The sequence below is a fragment of the Pan troglodytes genome, chromosome 1 (assembly GCF_028858775.2).
Source record: "Pan troglodytes isolate AG18354 chromosome 1, NHGRI_mPanTro3-v2.0_pri, whole genome shotgun sequence".
NCBI classification, from domain to species: Eukaryota; Metazoa; Chordata; class Mammalia; order Primates; family Hominidae; genus Pan; species Pan troglodytes.
The window spans coordinates 123772032-123790096 of NC_072398.2; the positions used below are offsets into that span (position 1 = coordinate 123772032).

The 18065-nt window shown below is 40.7% G+C and overlaps 1 long non-coding RNA gene across 1 annotated transcript; it reads left to right on the forward strand.

Annotated features, from left to right (window-relative positions):
- The first annotated feature begins 512 nt into the window (after positions 1-512).
- LOC107973983 (uncharacterized) lies at positions 513-5414 on the forward strand. Its single transcript, XR_001716534.3, has 4 exons — positions 513-561; positions 3230-3314; positions 4478-4529; positions 5335-5414. It is a non-coding gene; the product is annotated as an uncharacterized LOC107973983 (long non-coding RNA).
- The last annotated feature ends 12651 nt before the right edge of the window (positions 5415-18065 follow it).

Consider the following 18065-nt stretch of genomic DNA (forward strand, 5'->3'; position numbering starts at 1 on the left):
AGCCACCTTATTCCAAGTAATGAACAAGTCCCAGAAAGGATATCATAAAGGAATTCTGTCTCTCGTTCGGTGCCATTGATTAAACCAGATCGAGGGAAACAGTGACAGAAAACAAACTCCTTTTGAAGCACTCTAGACACTGGCTGTCAAAGTCCCTGAATTTCTAGGCACAATGCAACTACAAATGATGACCCAGGCACATGGCCAGATGGGAAGAGTCCTCAGTGCAGAATCACAGTGTACACAAAAGTCACTTCACATCTTGTCCTCTAATGGATGTTGCGATCCACGTTGAGAGTCCTGAATAGGAGGGAAGGTGGACTCCAGAAGAGCCAATGTGTCCAATTCATGATCTGGCTTGCCCAAGGTCATGCAGATAGAAAATACTGTCAAGGTAAAGACTAAAACATGGGTGTCTCAGCTCTAAGTCAAATAAATGCTGTCTCTATTCCTCTATCATACATCAGTACTCAGGACCCTCTGACTCCAGTATTATTTCCTCCATTCTTAAGGCCTTTCTTCTGGGAATCATTCTGGGTGACTGCTGGGATCCTAGATCAGGTAAGAATATGACTGAGTCACAATCCTTGCACCTCTTGCTATCAACCTGTCTTGAGGACTTTGAAACATGTCAATAAGAATAGTAATGACTCGGGAGTCTGATCAGTAAATGCTTGTGGATTTTCCTATTTATTTATTTATTTATTTATTTATTTATTTATTTATTTATTTTTTGCTTTAAGTTCCGGGATACGTGTGCAGAACATGCAGGTTTGTTACATGTGCCACGTATGGTTTGCTGCACCTATCAACCTGCTACCTAGACATGGATGAAGCTTGTGGATTTTCTTGTGATCCAAATGACCTCTCTATAGAAAGTGATTTTTTTTTTCCAACGATAATTTACAGTCCATCTCCTTTTCTCTTTTGGCTGTTCTTTTTTTGTACTGGTATCTGCCAGACAGTATGCTAGGTATTTGTCGTATATTATCTCATTTATCTCATATAATCCTTCTGAGAATTCATTACAGACTAACATCATCCCATCTTTTAATCATGAAAAATCTTGTCCTAGTTTAGTAAATCTTCTACACTAGGGTTGTTTTTTAAGGCTATTTGACATGTTTTACTAATCTGTATCATCTGTCTTTTTGTCTAAAAAGCAATATAGACTAGTGGTTAAGGCTTTGGAACCAGACTATCATGGCTCTACCACTTATTAGTTGTATGACCTTGGGCAAGATGCTTACACTGCCTGTTCCTCTGTTTCTCCATAGTTAGAATGGGTTATGATAGCACCTTACTTCAGGAGGTTTTTGTGAGGATTAACTGAAATAATAATAATAGCTGTAATTTTTTTTTCGTTTGAGACGGAGTTTCATTCTTGTTGCCTAGGCTGGAGGGCAATGGCGCAATCTTGGCTCACGGCAACCTCCGCCTCCCGGGTTCAAACGATTCTCCTGCCTCAGCCTCCCGAGTAGCTGGGATTACAGGCATGCACCACCACACCCAGCTAATTTTGTATTTTTAGTAGAGATGGGTATCTCCATGTTGGTCAGGCTGGTCTCAAACTCCCAACCTCAGGTGATCCACCCGCCTCGGCCTCCCAACGTGCTGGGATTACAGGCGTGAGCCACCTCGCCCAGCCACAGCTGTAAAATGTTTAGAAGATTGTCTGGCAGAGAGTAGACATTCAGTAAACAAGACAGTTTAAAATTGCATTTTGGCCACTACTTTAAATATATGTACAAAAATAAGTGTTACGAATTTTAAAAACTCGGATATGTTAAAAACTCCCTTTAAATGTATATATCAGCCTTTGGAAGACCTCTTGAGTTAATTTATTTTTTGAGAAGGAGTTTCGCTCTTGTCGCCCAGGCTGGAGTGCAATGGCACGACCTCGGCTCACTGCAAACCTCCGCCTCCTGGGTTGAAGCAATTCTCCTGCCTCAGGTGCCCGCCGCCACTTCCGGCTATTTTTTATTATTATTATTTCTTTTTTATTTATTTATTTATTTTTTTAGTAGAGACAGGGTTTCACCGTGTTAGCCAGGCTGGTCTCGAACTCCTGACCTCAGGTGATCCTCCCTCCTCGGCCTTCCAAAGTGCTGGGATTACAGGCATGAGCCACCACGCCCGGCCTTGAGTTATCTTTTCACATTAGTAATCCTTTCAAAATGATGCACAAATGGAGCCCAAATCAAATGCTCTACCAGAGCACCATCTATCAGTTATCTACTGCTACCCAACAAATTTGGTACTCCCAAACTTTGCAGTTGGGTACAGCAAACATCTATTATTTCACTGTTTCTGTGGGTAAGAAATCCGGGAGCAGATTTGCTGTGTATTTCTGACTTCGGGTCTCCCATGAGGCTTCTATCAAGGTGTCAGCCAGGCTGCAGTCATCTCCAGGCCCAACTGGGGGAGAGTCTGCTCCTGAGTTCACTCCTGTGAACCTCTCCACATGGCTGCCTCACAACATGGCAGCTGGCTTCTCCCAAAATAAGCATCCAAGAGGGAAAGAGCAAAAGCACTCGAGATGAAAGCTAGTCTTTTTATAACCATCTTAGAAGTGACAGCCCAGCACTCAGCTCTTTTCTATCCCTTAGCGTTGAGTTACTAAATCCAGCTCATGCTCAAGGGGAGGGGATTACACAGGATGAACACCAGGACAAAGGGATTATTGGGGGCCATCCTACTGGCTGCCTACAACAGATGGATACATTGAATGGTCATTGGAGCCAAAGATGAGGCCTATCTGAAAGGCATGGGTTACTTCAGAGAAACTTAGGTGAATCTAAAATGTAGTTCTTCATAAAAAACCATTTCCTGTTGATTCCTTTAATCAGTATTTACAGAACCCACTCTATACCAGCCTCTGCAGGAAATAAAAGGATGCATAAGAGAAGGAGCTGTCCCCAGGGGAGCTCATTTTCTTTGCCCCTTTCCTCATTTAGGAAATGCCTTTCCTGAGGCTCAAATTGTTGGGAGAGAGAAAGGGGGAGAGAGGAAGTGTGGGAGAAGTGTCCAATATGTGAGATGTAGGCTCCATCTCACAGGATCACAGGGAAAAGTGGAAACGGCAACCACGCATGCCCTGGAAGTAGCTGTTGAAAATGTAAAACTCTAAAATCCCAGAGTATGTGGCCAATCATTCATTCCTTCATTCTTTCATTCATTCCTTCAACAAATGTGTATTGAGCTTCTTCTACGAACTCTATAATTCTAGCCTTTGAGGATACAACAATGAAGCTGACACAATTCCTACCCTTGAAAAGCTTATCTGCTTGCAGATGGTGACGAGCAAGACACAGGTACATAATGTTAGGCACTGGTAAGTGTTATTGAGGGGGAAAAAAAGAAGAATAAGCAAGGAAAATGTTATTTGAATATGGTGATCAAAGAAGGCTTTATGGGGAAACAATTTTTTTTTAGCAGAGACCTAATTTGAGAATAGAAAAAAATATATGAATATCTGAGTGCTTAGTGTTTGGAGAGCCACAAGGGCCCAGTGTGGTTGGAGAGGGTGAAAAGGAAGAGAGCTTTCTGGAACAGATCTGGTAGATCTTATAGACAGGGAAAAGAGGGTGACAGGAGCCACTGGAAGCGTTTAAGCAGGGATGTGAGGTGATCTCATTTACATTTCAGAAAGCTCACACTGGATGCTGTGGACTGAGATAGAGCTAGACCCGTGCAATCAACACACTGCCATTCTTTGATAATAGCTCCTGTATTTGTTTGCCAGGGACGCCATAATAAAGTACCACAAACCCAGTGGCTTAAATAGCAGAAATTTATTGTCTCACAGTTCTTAAGGTCAGAAATCCAAGATCAAGGTGCCTGCCAGGCCATGCCCTCTCTGAAGGCACTAAAGAAGGATCCGTTCCAAGGCTCTCTCCTGACCTCTGTAGTCCTTGGCTGCAGCAGCATAACTGTAATCTTCACATGGCATTCTCCCTGTGTGTGTTTCTGTGTCTAAGATTCTCCTTTCTATAAGGACACCAGTTATATCTAATTAGGGGCCCACCCTACACCAGTATGACCTAGTCTTGACTAATTACATCTGCAACCACCCCATTTCCCAATAAGGTCACATTTTGAGGTACCAGAGTTTAGCACTTCAACATATGCATTTGAAGGGGACACAATGAAATCCGTAACAGCTCTCCTTCTTATATTCTCATGTTATTAGAGTGCATGCTAAACGATACAAATACTTCAGCAGAGATTACTAGGGAACGGGTGCAGCATGGGAAGAGGAAAGTGAGCCAGAGAGACGCTATACTTAGGGACAGATGTGTCCACAGCCTGTCTCTGTCCTGCTCAACCTCAGGGGGTGTAAACAAAGGCCAAACTTTTCTAGAAATTCAAGTATATGCTGATAGAAACAATACCATTTCCACCCATGTATTTGTCATCTTCTTAGGCCATCAGCCCCAAGTGAATTACCTTTTTTTTTTCTCACCCTATGTGTCAGAATCACACGTCTTCCCGCCAGGAGAGGAAAGCTCCTAGGTACTTCTGTGTAGGTAAGCTCATTAGGAAAAAGCAACCTATTTAAGTGAATTAATGAAACACTTCTGGATTCTGTGCAAATTAGGCCTGCGTAATATGAAGAAGGGAGAAAAAAATGTGCTGTGGTCTTATAGAGAGGTGGGAAATGCCCTCAGCATTTATTATACTTAATGATGAGATATTGTTGCTAGGTGGTTTGAAGGATAAAGTTTACATTAATAATATGTGATGCAATGAATCTACATTAGTGTGAAAAATTATTTTATTTACGTTTATGCAGCCTATCTGGTCCACTCATTACGTAGTTTATTTTGCAATGTCCTTAAAATACCGGACATAATCCCATTTATAAATTCCTGCCTCAAAGATGACATTGAGTGGATATTTAGGAGGGGCATCCAGGAAAGGGGGAGTGGAAAAACCTTAAATTAGTAATCCTGGAATGATATATTGAATGCTGCACTATCAGTTTGAAGCTGTTGGGTGGAAAGATGCAAATGAAAATCTGTTGTGTCCTCTTGGGACTTCTCAGTACAGCCCAAAATACAATTAAAATTGTGCAAGAGGCCTAAGTTGAACTTTTGTAATCATATGGCAAGTTATTTTTACAACAATTAGCAGTTTCAAAGTTCTTAATACGTTATAAGTACATATCGTTTTTCCAAAGTAATTTTGCAATACAACTGCTGGGGAAGTGGAAAGAGCACAGGAATGAAAATAAGGCAAACCAGGTTCTAGTTCTTGATTCTTCCACTGATGAGTCAAGAGGCTCTGGGTGGAACCCCCAACCTCTCTAAGGCTCGGTTTTCTCATCTGTAGAATGAAGACATCAAGCCCACTTCCAGTTCTAACATCCTATTATTCTGCATGAAGACATTCAATAAATATTTGGCCATGATACATCTTCATGGAATCAAATTTGTAAATGGGACAGAGAACTGAGGCTCAAACAAAAGTAGGTGGACAACTTTGAAGGGCATAAATCTTGCATCATTCTCTTCTTAATATCTCCGCTTCTTTCACCTTAGTCCCAGTCAATCTCATGTCACCTGGATGATTGCAAGAGCCCCTAACTGGCATCCCTGCTTCCCTTCCCACCCCCCTCTAATCTTTTGATTATATAATTTCATTTCATTTTTCAGAAGTCTCCAACACCTCCCATTTGTTTAATGAATTTATGGAGTACTTAACCCATGGCACAGGTGCTGGAAATACATGGTTAACAAAACAGACAATTCTCTGCTTTTATAGAGCCTACTTTATATTGGAAAGAACAGGGAGATAGACAATAAATGAATATACATTACATAATATAAGGAAGTGATAAATACAATGAAAAAATCAAAGCAAAGGAAGGAGAGTATATGAGGAAAGTGCTACTTTAGATGTGCTAGTCAAGGAAAGCCTCTCTTGGCGTAAGATGAGTTAGAGAGCTAATCTTCAACCAGATCATCTTGGTCCAGGATGACCTTGTAGGTAATGGAAAGGACTTAAGATTTTATGTTTTGAAAAACCAGTGGCGAGTCTGAAGCAGTGGTATGGTTTGGATGTGGTTTGTTGCAGCCACGACTCATGCTGAAGTTTAATTGCCAGTGTGGCTGCATTAGAAGGTGGAACCTAGTGGGAGATGTTTTCATCCTGGGAGTGGATCCCTCATGAACAGAATAATGCCCTTCCTTGGTGGTGAGTGAGTTCTTGCTCTCTCGAAAATGGTTTAGTTACCATGAGAGCAGGTTATTAAAAAGAGTCTGGCTTCCTTGATTTCATTCTCTTGCTTTCTTTCTCACCATGTGATCTCTGCCTAATCTTGGACTTTCCACCCACCAGAATCATGAGCCAAATAAATATGTTTTCTTTATCTATTACCCAGGTTCGGGTATTTTGTTCTAGCAACACAAAATGGATTAAAACAAGCAGAAAAGAGAAATGATCAGATACGCCTTATTAAAGAAACACTGTGGATTCTTGGTGGAAGTTTTACTAAAGAGAGACAGGAGTGGAAGCAGAGAGACCGTAAAAGTATTATTAGGTAACACAGGCGAAAAATGTTGGTGGCTCACATTAGCATGATATCAAGGGATGTGTAAGAAATATTGGGATTTCAGATGTATTTTGAAGTTACTGCTGGCCTAGCTTATGGCTTGAATGTAAAGTGACAATGGGAGAAAAAATCACTATGTGAGGTGTCAACATTTTTGGCTTAAGCAACTCTGTGCACGGTGTTATACATACACGGTTAAGGATGAGCAGCTGATTTGGGAAGGAAGGTAAGAAATCGGTTATTCAGTTCTAGACACATTAAGCTTAAGGTGCTCATTAGATATTAAACCGATATCAGGTAAGCAGTTGGGTCTGAGTCTGGAGTTTGGGGAGAAGTTGGAGCATGAGAAAAACATCTGGAAATGAGTAGTATATTTGAAGCCATGAGACTAAATGATATCATCTCAGCAAATGAGTATAGGAGAAGCAGCAAGCTAATACCTGAGCCTTGGGGCTCTCCAGTGTTTAGAGTTTGGGTAGAAAAGAATACTCCAGCAATGGGGCTAAATCATAGGAGACTATCTACAAACATTCCCCACCACACCTACTAGTCTACTTGCACCAATATCCTTATCTCCTCTTGCTGTGTGAACTGGGCCTGTGCTCTTCTCCAAAGCCCGCCAGTTCACCTACCCACAGAATCTTATTTCTTTTCCTGTGCTCAAATACATTGCTTCAGCAATTATCCCCTCTCAATTATGCAAATTCAAACTTCATTTATCTATCAGACCCTTCCATCAGGATACAGATATCCTTCTTAAAAAATAAATACACAAAAATGGAAAGCTCCTTTCCTCTTGTATTTAGCTTCAGCTACTGTTCATTTTGTGATCTCCTAGAAAGCAACACTCCTCAAAACAGCTGATCAAAGTTGCTACCGTTAATTCCTCTTCTTCTATTCTCTTTTGAACCCACTCTGATCTGAATTTTGACCTTAACACTTCACAAAACCTTCACCAAAAACTTCCACATTGCCAAATCCAGAAGTCAACTCTCTGCAACATTTAAGTCGCTGATCACCCTCTTCCTTCTTGAGATCATTGTTTCACTTAGTTCTCAAAACATCATTTATTCTTGTTCCTTTTTCTATCTTACTAGCTGCCTCTTCCTGGACTCCTTTAATTCATTCAACAATTATGTACTGCCTATTTTGCGCCAGGCATTGTTCTTGGCACTAGAGATACAGCAGTGAACAAGCCAAAGCCCTTGCTCTCAGGGAGCATATCACCTTCTATTAGGTAGAAACAAACGAGGATGCACTGGGATCCAGGTGAAGACAGTATTTCAACAAGGCAGGGTGTTCATCTGGTGGAGGTCAAGTGAGATGAGGGCTGTGAATTAACCACTGCACTTGGCATTTAGGGAGTTGAGCACAGCCTGACATTTTGAATTTTAGTGAAGAAGTAGAAACAAAAATCTGCTTGAAGTGGGTTTCAGATAAAATGGCAAGTAAGAAAGAGGTTGTCGCAAGTGTAAAAATCTGCTTGAAGTGGGTTTAAGATAAAATGGCAAGTAAGGAAGAGGTTGTCGCAGGTGTACTCAACCCCTTTCAGGGCATTTTGAGATGGGGCTACTTGCTTTTTTTTTTTTTTCTAGAATATTTTCTTGCACTCTTCATTTGTGATGTCTCAGCTTACGTGTCATCTCTCAGTGAAGTATTCTCTACCACTCAGTCTAACTTCTTCCTACTCTGTCATTTTCTCTCATGGGCCCATGTTAATTTTCCTTCACAGCACTATCATGTTTATAATTATAGACTTCAGTATTTGAAATGTGTTTATAATGTCTGTTCTGCTATGTTTTACATTCCATTAAGTCTGTTTGAAGCTCTGCAAGCTGAGTGCCTAGAGTGTTACTGGCACAATATACTTCTTATTTAAATGAATGAATGAATAAATGACCAGTCTTTTTCCTCTGGAATTTTGCTGAAGTGTGCCATATCACTTGGTTAAAGTGGAACTACATTTCTCAGAATCCCATTCCCTTTATGTCTCCTGAACACAATTGGAGTTGGGGGGAATTTGTACAAGGTTTAGAAAGTGGAAGTAAATCACTAGTCATAATCTTGGAAGGTCTTGCAGTCAAATATGTGGAGAATAGACAGATTCAGAAGTGCCCAAGAGATTCAAACTTGCCACTTCTCTCCTGCATTCCTTGTCTAGTTCTTCTTTATGACTACTAGACCTGGCTTCAAAACCAGTTTCAAAATCAGAAGTTTGGCGGTTCCCCAGAGGTGGAACTAATCAGAGGCCATAGTTTCCCCAGCCCCATTAAGGACATTCCCTTTGCTGTCTCAGTAAACTCTCTTAGATTTCCCTGCAAGCCTATGCTTGTCCATCCTGCACCAGTGCTTTAGAAGGACCGGATAGTGACTCTGTCTCCTTTCCTCCAACTCTCCCCTCTGCATATTACTTCGCTAGTATTTGCCACAACTAGATAGGTATAATTCTATAATAAATATCTTATCCAAAGTCACAGTGGCTCTAGTTTCCTAACTAACCTTTGTTATTGGCATTGCTACTTCTGAGCTTGGATACGTGAAATCCTCTTCTTCAGAACTGAGCGCTTTTCCTGTGTATTTTATGGTATTATATCACATACTGTTTGATAGACTCTACATGAGCTGCGTTAATCACGGTCCCAATGAGAGACACATGGCACATCCATAATGGAGAATTTAATGAAGAGATTGTTTACAGAGCCTAGAGCAGGGTTAAGGGTTAAGTGAAACCAGTGAGGCTTGGTAAGGCCTCCTGAGCTAGGAACAATGAAGAACAAGGACCTAGTCCAAATAAACAAGGGGACCGAGCAATTTCAGAAACCTGGAAAGCTGGAGGAATCTGTAAGAGAGGACCTGAGATGATGCATGGCCAACCCACAGCCCCAAAGAGAGAGATCCCTGGAATAAATACCTTGACTTCAGGGTCTCCCATCCTCCCATCCCTGCCAAGGCTTCCCAGTGCCCAAACTCAATTGTAAGTCAGAAGGCAAGGGACTGTGGTTGGCACAGTCCATGAAGATCAGCCTCCTAGGGCCTGCAGCAGGGGGATGGGATGGTACAGAGTGCATGTAGGGGCAAACGGAGAATGTCCACCAGGCTGTTGCATCCAGATTTATGTGAGAGTAAACCTGTGTTCTTTCTCCAGATGCAACAACCATGTTATTAGGGATCTCATTCCTGCCACAAATATGCCTGAAAGGGCACTCTTCACTCAGGAGGACACAGTCTAGTTCTTTATCTGGTGCACATTAAAGTGAGCAAGATAATAAATGTTCATTCAGGTGGAAATCATTCAGCTCTAATCTTTCAATGTCTCTTTTGTATTTTTGTCTTTTTTAAGAATCATGAAGGCATAGATTTTTAATTTAGCTGCAGTGACCTATGTATCAAAACTTACAGGCCTGTTTTGGGATTTTTACATTTGAGATTACCAAGAAAAAAAGTCATAATTTTATTGTCATTAGGAAAATTAATTGAGAAGCGCAAAAACCTTGATGATGGCTTCACAGTGACTCAAATGAATTTAATTGGATATTGCCGCATCCTCATTCAACATTAGAGGTTTTGTTGAATGTCACAGTATTCCAAATACCAAATGATTTGACGGAGCAAAATAAGTCATTTTAATCAGAGAAATGACATTCAATAATCACAAAAAGTCTATGTGGAATGACTTGTGCTGGGAACTAACAGGGATTTCCCTCTAACAGTGGGGCATGTAGCAGCCAGGCCTGTCTCCTTGCCCATTTGCTGGCAATAGCAGGCTGGGATTTCCTGTGGCTGTAAGAAGGATCTCTGGATTCTGTCACTGGCAATGGTAGGCCACTGCCCTATCATTAAACCTCTGGGGTAGTTTATTTGTCTTTGATGAAACTACTTGATTACTCTCTTCCATGCCAGATTTCAGTATCTTCCATGCCAGATTTTAGTATCTTCTATCCATTTGCTTTTTTTCAGCTTTATGCCACTGAATAAGATTCTTACCCACAACCAGGTCCATCATTGTTGTCTTGCATCTTCACATCTTTATTTGATGAATTATTATATTAGGTGAATCCCAGTAAAGAGCAATTAGTTCTCAAAATTTCTACCAAGGTTTACCTACTGCAGCAAAAAGTGAACTTGTACTTCTGGGATTTGTGGGAAGGAAGAGAAGACAGGTGCATCCCATTTTAAACAGGAAATCTTCTAAGTTTCTCATGTGTCATCAATAAAATTTTTATGGATTTTGTATTCTGTGTCATGATATCATAAAATGTAAACATAATAGTTTTCTGTGAATACGAAAAAATTGCAGTTCCATGAAGATGTGCCATATTTTTCTGTGGCCTCACACACACCAGCACCAGCACACCACTATGGAATGTTATCTGAGAAGGACAAACTTTTGCCTATCAAATTAGCACACACAACTCCCAGTATTATGTATATGAGGGTATTAGCTATGGGAAAAAAACTTGCTGGAAGAAAATTTATCAAGACCAGTCAAACATTCATATACTTTGACCCTGAAATTTAGCATTGAAATTTATCCTAGATGTACACAAAGACAAAGCCACAAGAGCGTTTGTCACGGGTCAAGGTATCAGCGTGAAAGTCCAAAAGAACATAAATGTCCAACAGTAGTGAACTTGAATAAAGTATGGTGCATCCAAACAGGGACTATTGTACATTTGCTCCCTTTCCCTTCCTAACAGTATCCAGCTTTTGTTAGGGTATTCTCCTCTACCATTCCCAACCCATATACTTCAGTCGAGGAGCACACCCTCTGCTCAAGGAATAAGCTTTGATCAGGTTCAGCCAATCAGGATAAGTCTGTTCTTTGCACTACAGTCATTGGTTCAGGTAAACAAGCCCAAAACTAATAGGTACAATGTCTTTCTCTCTAGGGCTTTCTACTAGAATTGGCTTTCTCACTACCTCTATTCTACCCTCTTTGGGTTCCTGGAGCTAGAAAATTAAATATTGTGTTCAATGTGTTCAAGACTCCTTGAGACCAAGTTTCTCCGATTAAGTTCTCCCGGTTGAATACAGTCATGTGATACTTGGAAGCTGGCAGGAGGGTGGACCCATCTTTCTATGATAATGTAGACAGACTTGAGTGCTGGCAGTTGCCAGCGTCCCTGAACCTGTTTCTTCATCTGTAAGGCAGGGGGAACATTGAATACCTTGCATGGAAATATGGTAGATGCCTTTATGCCCTCTTTTTCAATATTTCTTATCTAGACATTGCAATGGCAGTGTCGTTCACCTGAGTGGTCTGAGAATTCTTGGATTCTTGGTTACAGATGACTATGATCATGACTTTATTATGCTCAGAATCCGGGGTGTGTTTAAGAACCTAAGCAAAGTGGGTCACTGCATTCGGGGCAGGAAAGATCTGCTCAGACCCTGGGTTTTCCACACCATGCCTGTGGCTTCTTTATAAATGTATCCTGGGCCACCCTGAAAAAATTCCAGACAACAGATACTTGGTTTTTCCACAAGAGAAACTGAATAGGATCTCAGGGACCAGAGAGTTGTTCTTGGCTCTGATATGTTCTAATTGACCCTGGGTAAATAAATTCACCCCTCAGGACCTCTGTTAGTTCATCAGAAGAAAGGTTTGAAATAAGCTCTTTCAACTTTAGCAGCTTCGTATATTAGTAAGACAAAATCATTCAAAGTTTTTATGCAAACTCAATGTTTATGTAACTGAAGGTCAGCCCTGAAATGCCTTTATTTCATATACATCTTTTAAATCATGCCTTTTAATAAATCTGTCCTGGAGTATAAAACATAAAAAAACAATAAAGTGTATTGCACAGAATAGCAAGGTCCAGGGCATATTATAAATTGACACATGTGAAAATTGCTGATATTTTATCTTACTTTACCCACAAATGGGCAATTTCATGTGACTCAACCTAGTAAAATTACAATGATTTTTAAACGTGTTTGTCTTGAGCATCAGCAGATTAGAAAAAAAATAACAAACTGATAATAGTCACGCCAAGGACTGTGAGTTTTAAGTGAAGGGGCATAGTCATTTGGGTGATTGATATTGGGGAATCACGTTTTTCTTTGACTTCACATGTTGATGCCAAAATCTTTTGAGTTACTTTATTTTTTCAGAGGTGGGGAGTATGGTGGAAGAGAGAAAGATACAGTCATATTTTAATTTCTATAAAATAGAAAAAGGTATCTGAATACTCTCTTGTCCTCTAGCCAGAAAGCCCTCCCCATTCATTCTCTCCGACACACTGGAGCCTAAAAATGTGCTCAGCCTGAGCTCTGTGATAACCCATCGTGCTCTGCTTTCCTGGGCATCCTCATGGTGGCAATCATCACAGGCTCGTGGACACTATGAGAAACTTGTTTCCTTGTGTTTTTTAATCCAATTCTTTGGCAGAGTGGGTGGGCATAGATCCCACTCTATGTCAATGTCAATAATGTCTATGTCAGTAATGCTGGTAATATTACAATGGCAAACACTATATAGCACTTATTATGTGTAAGGTACCAGTTGAAGTGAGTTCTCTTTACTTGCCCCAGATCACAACTAGCAAGGGCCCAGAAATGCCCCCAGCCTCTGCTGTGACCTCGTGCTCTGCTACATTTCTGGTTGGTCTTCCAAACACATCATTACCATGTCAGTGCTGCAGGCACAATTCCAGAGTAAGTCTCAGGAAAGAGTAACTGCCATCTACAATCATAATTTATCTTATGATGAATGAACTGACCATTCATTCCCTCTGTATCTGTGTGGGGATGGAAGTACAGGCCTTGTACCCATAGCAGCCTAGAATTTCCAGGTGAAGGGAGGGCAGTGTAGTTTCTACAAGTAAATTCCCTCTCTGAGATTCTGACACATCCCTGTAGATGCACCCCCACTTGAAACTCTGCCTTAGATATTGTTGGGGAACAGAACTTACTTGACCTATTTCTATTGCTTTTCAAGGTTTAGATTGATAAGAAAGTATATGCTATTTAGTAAGTTTTAATAAAATTACTTCATTTATTCTTATTTACCTAGTGCATTACTTATTTATCTACTCCAGATGAAATAATTTTTAAACTGTAAACCTACGGCATTTTATATTCAAATGCATGTTATTGTCTTCAGAGTACTCCCTTCAGGAGCTCTATTCCCACTTCACTGATGCTGCTTTTTTTTTTTTTTTTTTTTTTCTTTTCTGCAGGGTTTGAAAATCTTGGTGATTGGTCTTCTGAGCTGGTTCACAGACCAAGAAACCAAGCTGGTTTTTGATAGATGCTCCTTGTCCCTATCATGGAACAGTATGAGAGCAGCAAGTGAGGCATTGTACAAGACTGCCCTAGGAATTCAACTGGAACTCTTACCCCATGGGTCCTTCAAGAGGGGACAACTCATTCCAAATTGAGACATTACAGTTTTAACCACCCCAGGGTCTGTCATAAGAACTTGCAGGTGGATGATGGGCGGTCTGTAGAGCTTGGCTGTTTTCCTTGGATGCACTTTTGAGTCTGAGAAATTTGCACACCTTTTCCCTTAGCAAGCAAGTTATTTTAAGAAAAGAAAATGCACTCACCTATTTAACTTTGTAGATTAAAGTTAAAACTTTTGTCTTTCAGCAGGTTGAGGTTTTGTAATTTTTTTTTCATTTTATTCATATGGTAACATCTGTTCCCAATTTACACACAGAAGTTGTCTTAGGGACTTGTTGGGCTTAGGTATTCCATACTTGGGTCAACAGTGATTTCACCAGTCTAAGAAGGCCTGAAGGGACATTATCTGGTGATGTCCTTGGTGGCTCCCAGGCACAATGATTTGAAAACATGCCCATCGTTATCCCTTTGCCTTCTCTATCCAGACTAGAGTCCTTACATAGCCCCATCTGGAGCTCTTGGCTCAGTGTTACAGAAGGACAGATTCCTAGCAGATGGTTCATCAGAGGACCTGGCACATGGTTTGGCCAAGAAACCTTATCTAATACCTCTGAGTTTGGGAAGCTTTAGAGTGAAGAGTAGCTCCAAGCCTTCTGCACAACCAGGAATGTTTTGCTTATTAGGTTTTTTAAAAGATGCTCAGAATAAATATCTAGACAGCAGCAGTTCTGGAGATCTGGTGCCACAGATGGCACCAAACTAATGTAATATCCCCTTACACCAGTTTTATGACATCTATGAAATTTGGGATAAGACCAGAGTCTTGGGCTTGAAAGGAATGGGGCTAATCCTAAAAGATTTCAGCCATTTGGACAAGTGATATTTTAATTTAAAAATATGCAATTCTGATCAGCATGAAGTGTCTTGGATGACTAATAGCCTGCTTAAAATTAATATATTGTAACCTGCTCCTTCCACAGTCTTTTCATTTCAGTTAATAGTAACTCCATCTTTCCATTTGCTCAGGCCAAACCCATTGGAATAATTCTAGATTCCTCTCTTTTATATGGAACATATAGTCCATCAGTAGGTCTTGTCCACTCTACCTTCAAAATATGTACCTCATTCAACATCTCTGCTACCACTCTGGTTGGAATTGCTATTATCTTTCAACCAGATTATGGCAATAGCCTCCTATCTGGCATTTTGCCTCCTGTCTTTTCTCCTCCTCAGCCTATTCTCAACAGAGCCATCTGAGTGAGAGTGCTAAAATCTATGTGCCACTGTGTCACTCTTCTGCTGAAAACCCTCCAGTGACCTCCTATTGCCCTCATTGTGAAAGTTCCACAGGCCTACAAGGCCCTGCATGATGAAGCCCTTGTGTCTCTTCTCTCTCTGCAATAACCTCCCACTGGATCATTTACCCCAGCCGTATTGGCCTCCTTTCTGGTCCGTCAACTCACAAGGCATCAAGGTATATACCTGGTATCATTCAGTTGTGTCCCCATCCAAATCTCATCTTGAATTGGACTCCCATAATTCCTATGTGTTGTGGGAGGGATCTGGTGGGAGAGAATTTGAATCATGGAGGAGATTTACCCCATACTGTTCTCGTGGTAATGAATAAGTCTCACAAGAGCTGACGGTTTTATCAGGGGTTTCCGCTTTTGCATCTTCCTCATTTTCTCCTGCTGCTGCCATGTAAAAGTGCCTTTCATCTCTTGCCATGATTCTGAGGCCTCCCTAGCCAGGTGGAACTGTAAGTCGGATTAAACCTCTTTTTCTTCTCAGTCTCGGGTATGTCTTTATCAGCAGCATGAAAATGGACTAATACAATACCCTTCTAGGACCTTGAACTTGCTGCTCCATGTGCTGGAGCACTGTTCCCCCAGACATTCACCTAATGTCTCCTCTCTCTCTCTCCCTCCTGTTCCTCCTCCTTCTCCTCCTTCTCCATCTTTGGATGCTTTATCAAATGTTATCTTTGTTCTTCCCTGACAACCCAAAACCTCTTATCATAAACTTCCTTTTTCTCATTTGATGTTTTTCTATAGCATTTATTACCTTCAAGTATACTATATTAAATATGCTATGTTAAATTATATTAAAGATACTATATACTATGTTTATACACATACACAAATATGTATGTATATATACGTAATATATGTATAAATATATACATATTTTCTTATTTGTTTTGTATATTCTGTCTCTCTTCACTAGAATATAACTCCTTAGGGCAGAGAGTTTTGTCCCTTAAAGCAATTATTATTGTTTCTGTATCACCAGCACCGGGAATAGAGCTTGAGATACAGTAGGCAGTCGAAAAACATTTTTTTGAATAAATGAATCATATATTTTGTAAATATATGTCAGGCACTGTGCTACTTGCTAGACACACACTGGTGAACAAAACAGGTAAAGATTCATGACCTCATGGATCTTAAAATCTAATGGGGATAGAATATGGTCATTTTACAATTAGTGAATTAGACATAGAAGTAAGAAAGAGTTGAAGCACTTGAGGAACTGAAACATGTTGAATTGAGCTGGAGAGTAAAATTTGAGAAATAGCATTGTGAGACAGACATCAAGCCCTGTTTATGTTTGAGGTGTCAGCCTAATCATGGGACGCCATTGAAGGATTTTAAGCTGGTGAGTGACATTGTCCCATGTGCATTTTGTAAAGTACCCTCTGGTTGCAATGTGAGAAGTGAGAATGGCTGGGAAGAGGTAAAGAGTGGATACAAGGATGATGTGATAGGAGGTGATTGCTATAGTGAGAGATGACAAGCACAGATGGGAGCAGTCTGCATTAGAGAGAGGAACGCAAACTTAGAGCCTGTTTGAATAGGATTGGGTGGATTTGAGGAATCAGGAAGTGAGAGAGTCACAGATGAACCCCAGGGCTCTTATTTGAACAATGGCTGTATGCCATTTCCTGAGAGGCATACTATAGTAAATGAGGTTTGGGATGCAGAGTGATGAGAGCAAGAATGGGAAAAAGGTCATGAGTCAGCTTCTGAAGTCTGGGCTTTTAGTGTACCCATGATCTGAGTCGTGTACATATGTACATCGAGTGTGACATATACACATGCAGCATCCCTGCGATGACATCCTGCTTGGGAGAAAGTCTGAGTAGGAGTGATAAAGTCATTAGTTTGCAGATAGATGGTGATCCAAGTCATCAGGATGGACAAGATTACAAGGAGTGAATTAGAATGAACAAGGAAGGAGGTCTGGGACAGACGTTGCCTGACTCCAACATTTCAAGGCCTGATAGCATAGGCAAAAAAAGTCCACCATGGAAGAAGGAGACAAACAGTGTGTCAAGGAAGCCAAGAGAAAGGAAGATTTTACAGAGGAAGGTATTGTCAATTGTACTAAATATTGTCAATAGATCAAGTAAGATGGGGCCTAAAGTTAAACTTTATAATTAGCAACATGGAAGCCATTGGTGAGAGTAATTTCAAGGGAGCTTTGAGGACATAAAACCGATGAGACAATGATGAGAGCGGAAGGGAAGGTGAAGAAATGGAAGCAGAGGGTAGACACTCTTTGCGAAATTCATCTGTGAAAGGGAGAAATGGAAAATGTCAGAGCAAAAAATGGTGTCCAGACGAGTACATTATTTTTAAGGCAAGTGGAACTTAAGTGGGTTAATTATGTTTGGAGGAGGCAGTGGTCACAGAGTGACTGCATACATTTTGGCAGGCATACAAGGATCAGCGGGGAAGTGTTCCAGCCAGATAAATGGCTGAGGCTTAAGGTGGGAGTGAGTTTGGCACATTTGAGAAACTGAAAGACCAATGTAGTCAAAGTTTAGTGGCGAAGGGATGGGGGTAACTTTGGGGAATTAGGCTGCTCATGGAATATACTGATGGCCATGGCAAGAAGTCTGTATTTTATTTATTATTTCAATAGCTTTAAGAGTACAAGTGGTTTTTGGTTATACAGATGAATAAATTGTACAATGTTGAAGTCTGGGCTTTTAGTGTACCCATGATCCGAGTCGTGTACATTGTACCTAATAGGTACCTTCTGAGTCTCCATAGTCCATTGTACCACTCTGTGTGTCCTTGCATATCCATAGCTTAGCTCCCAGTTATAAGTGAGAACATGCAGTATTTGGTTTTTTTTTCCTGAGTTACTTCATGGA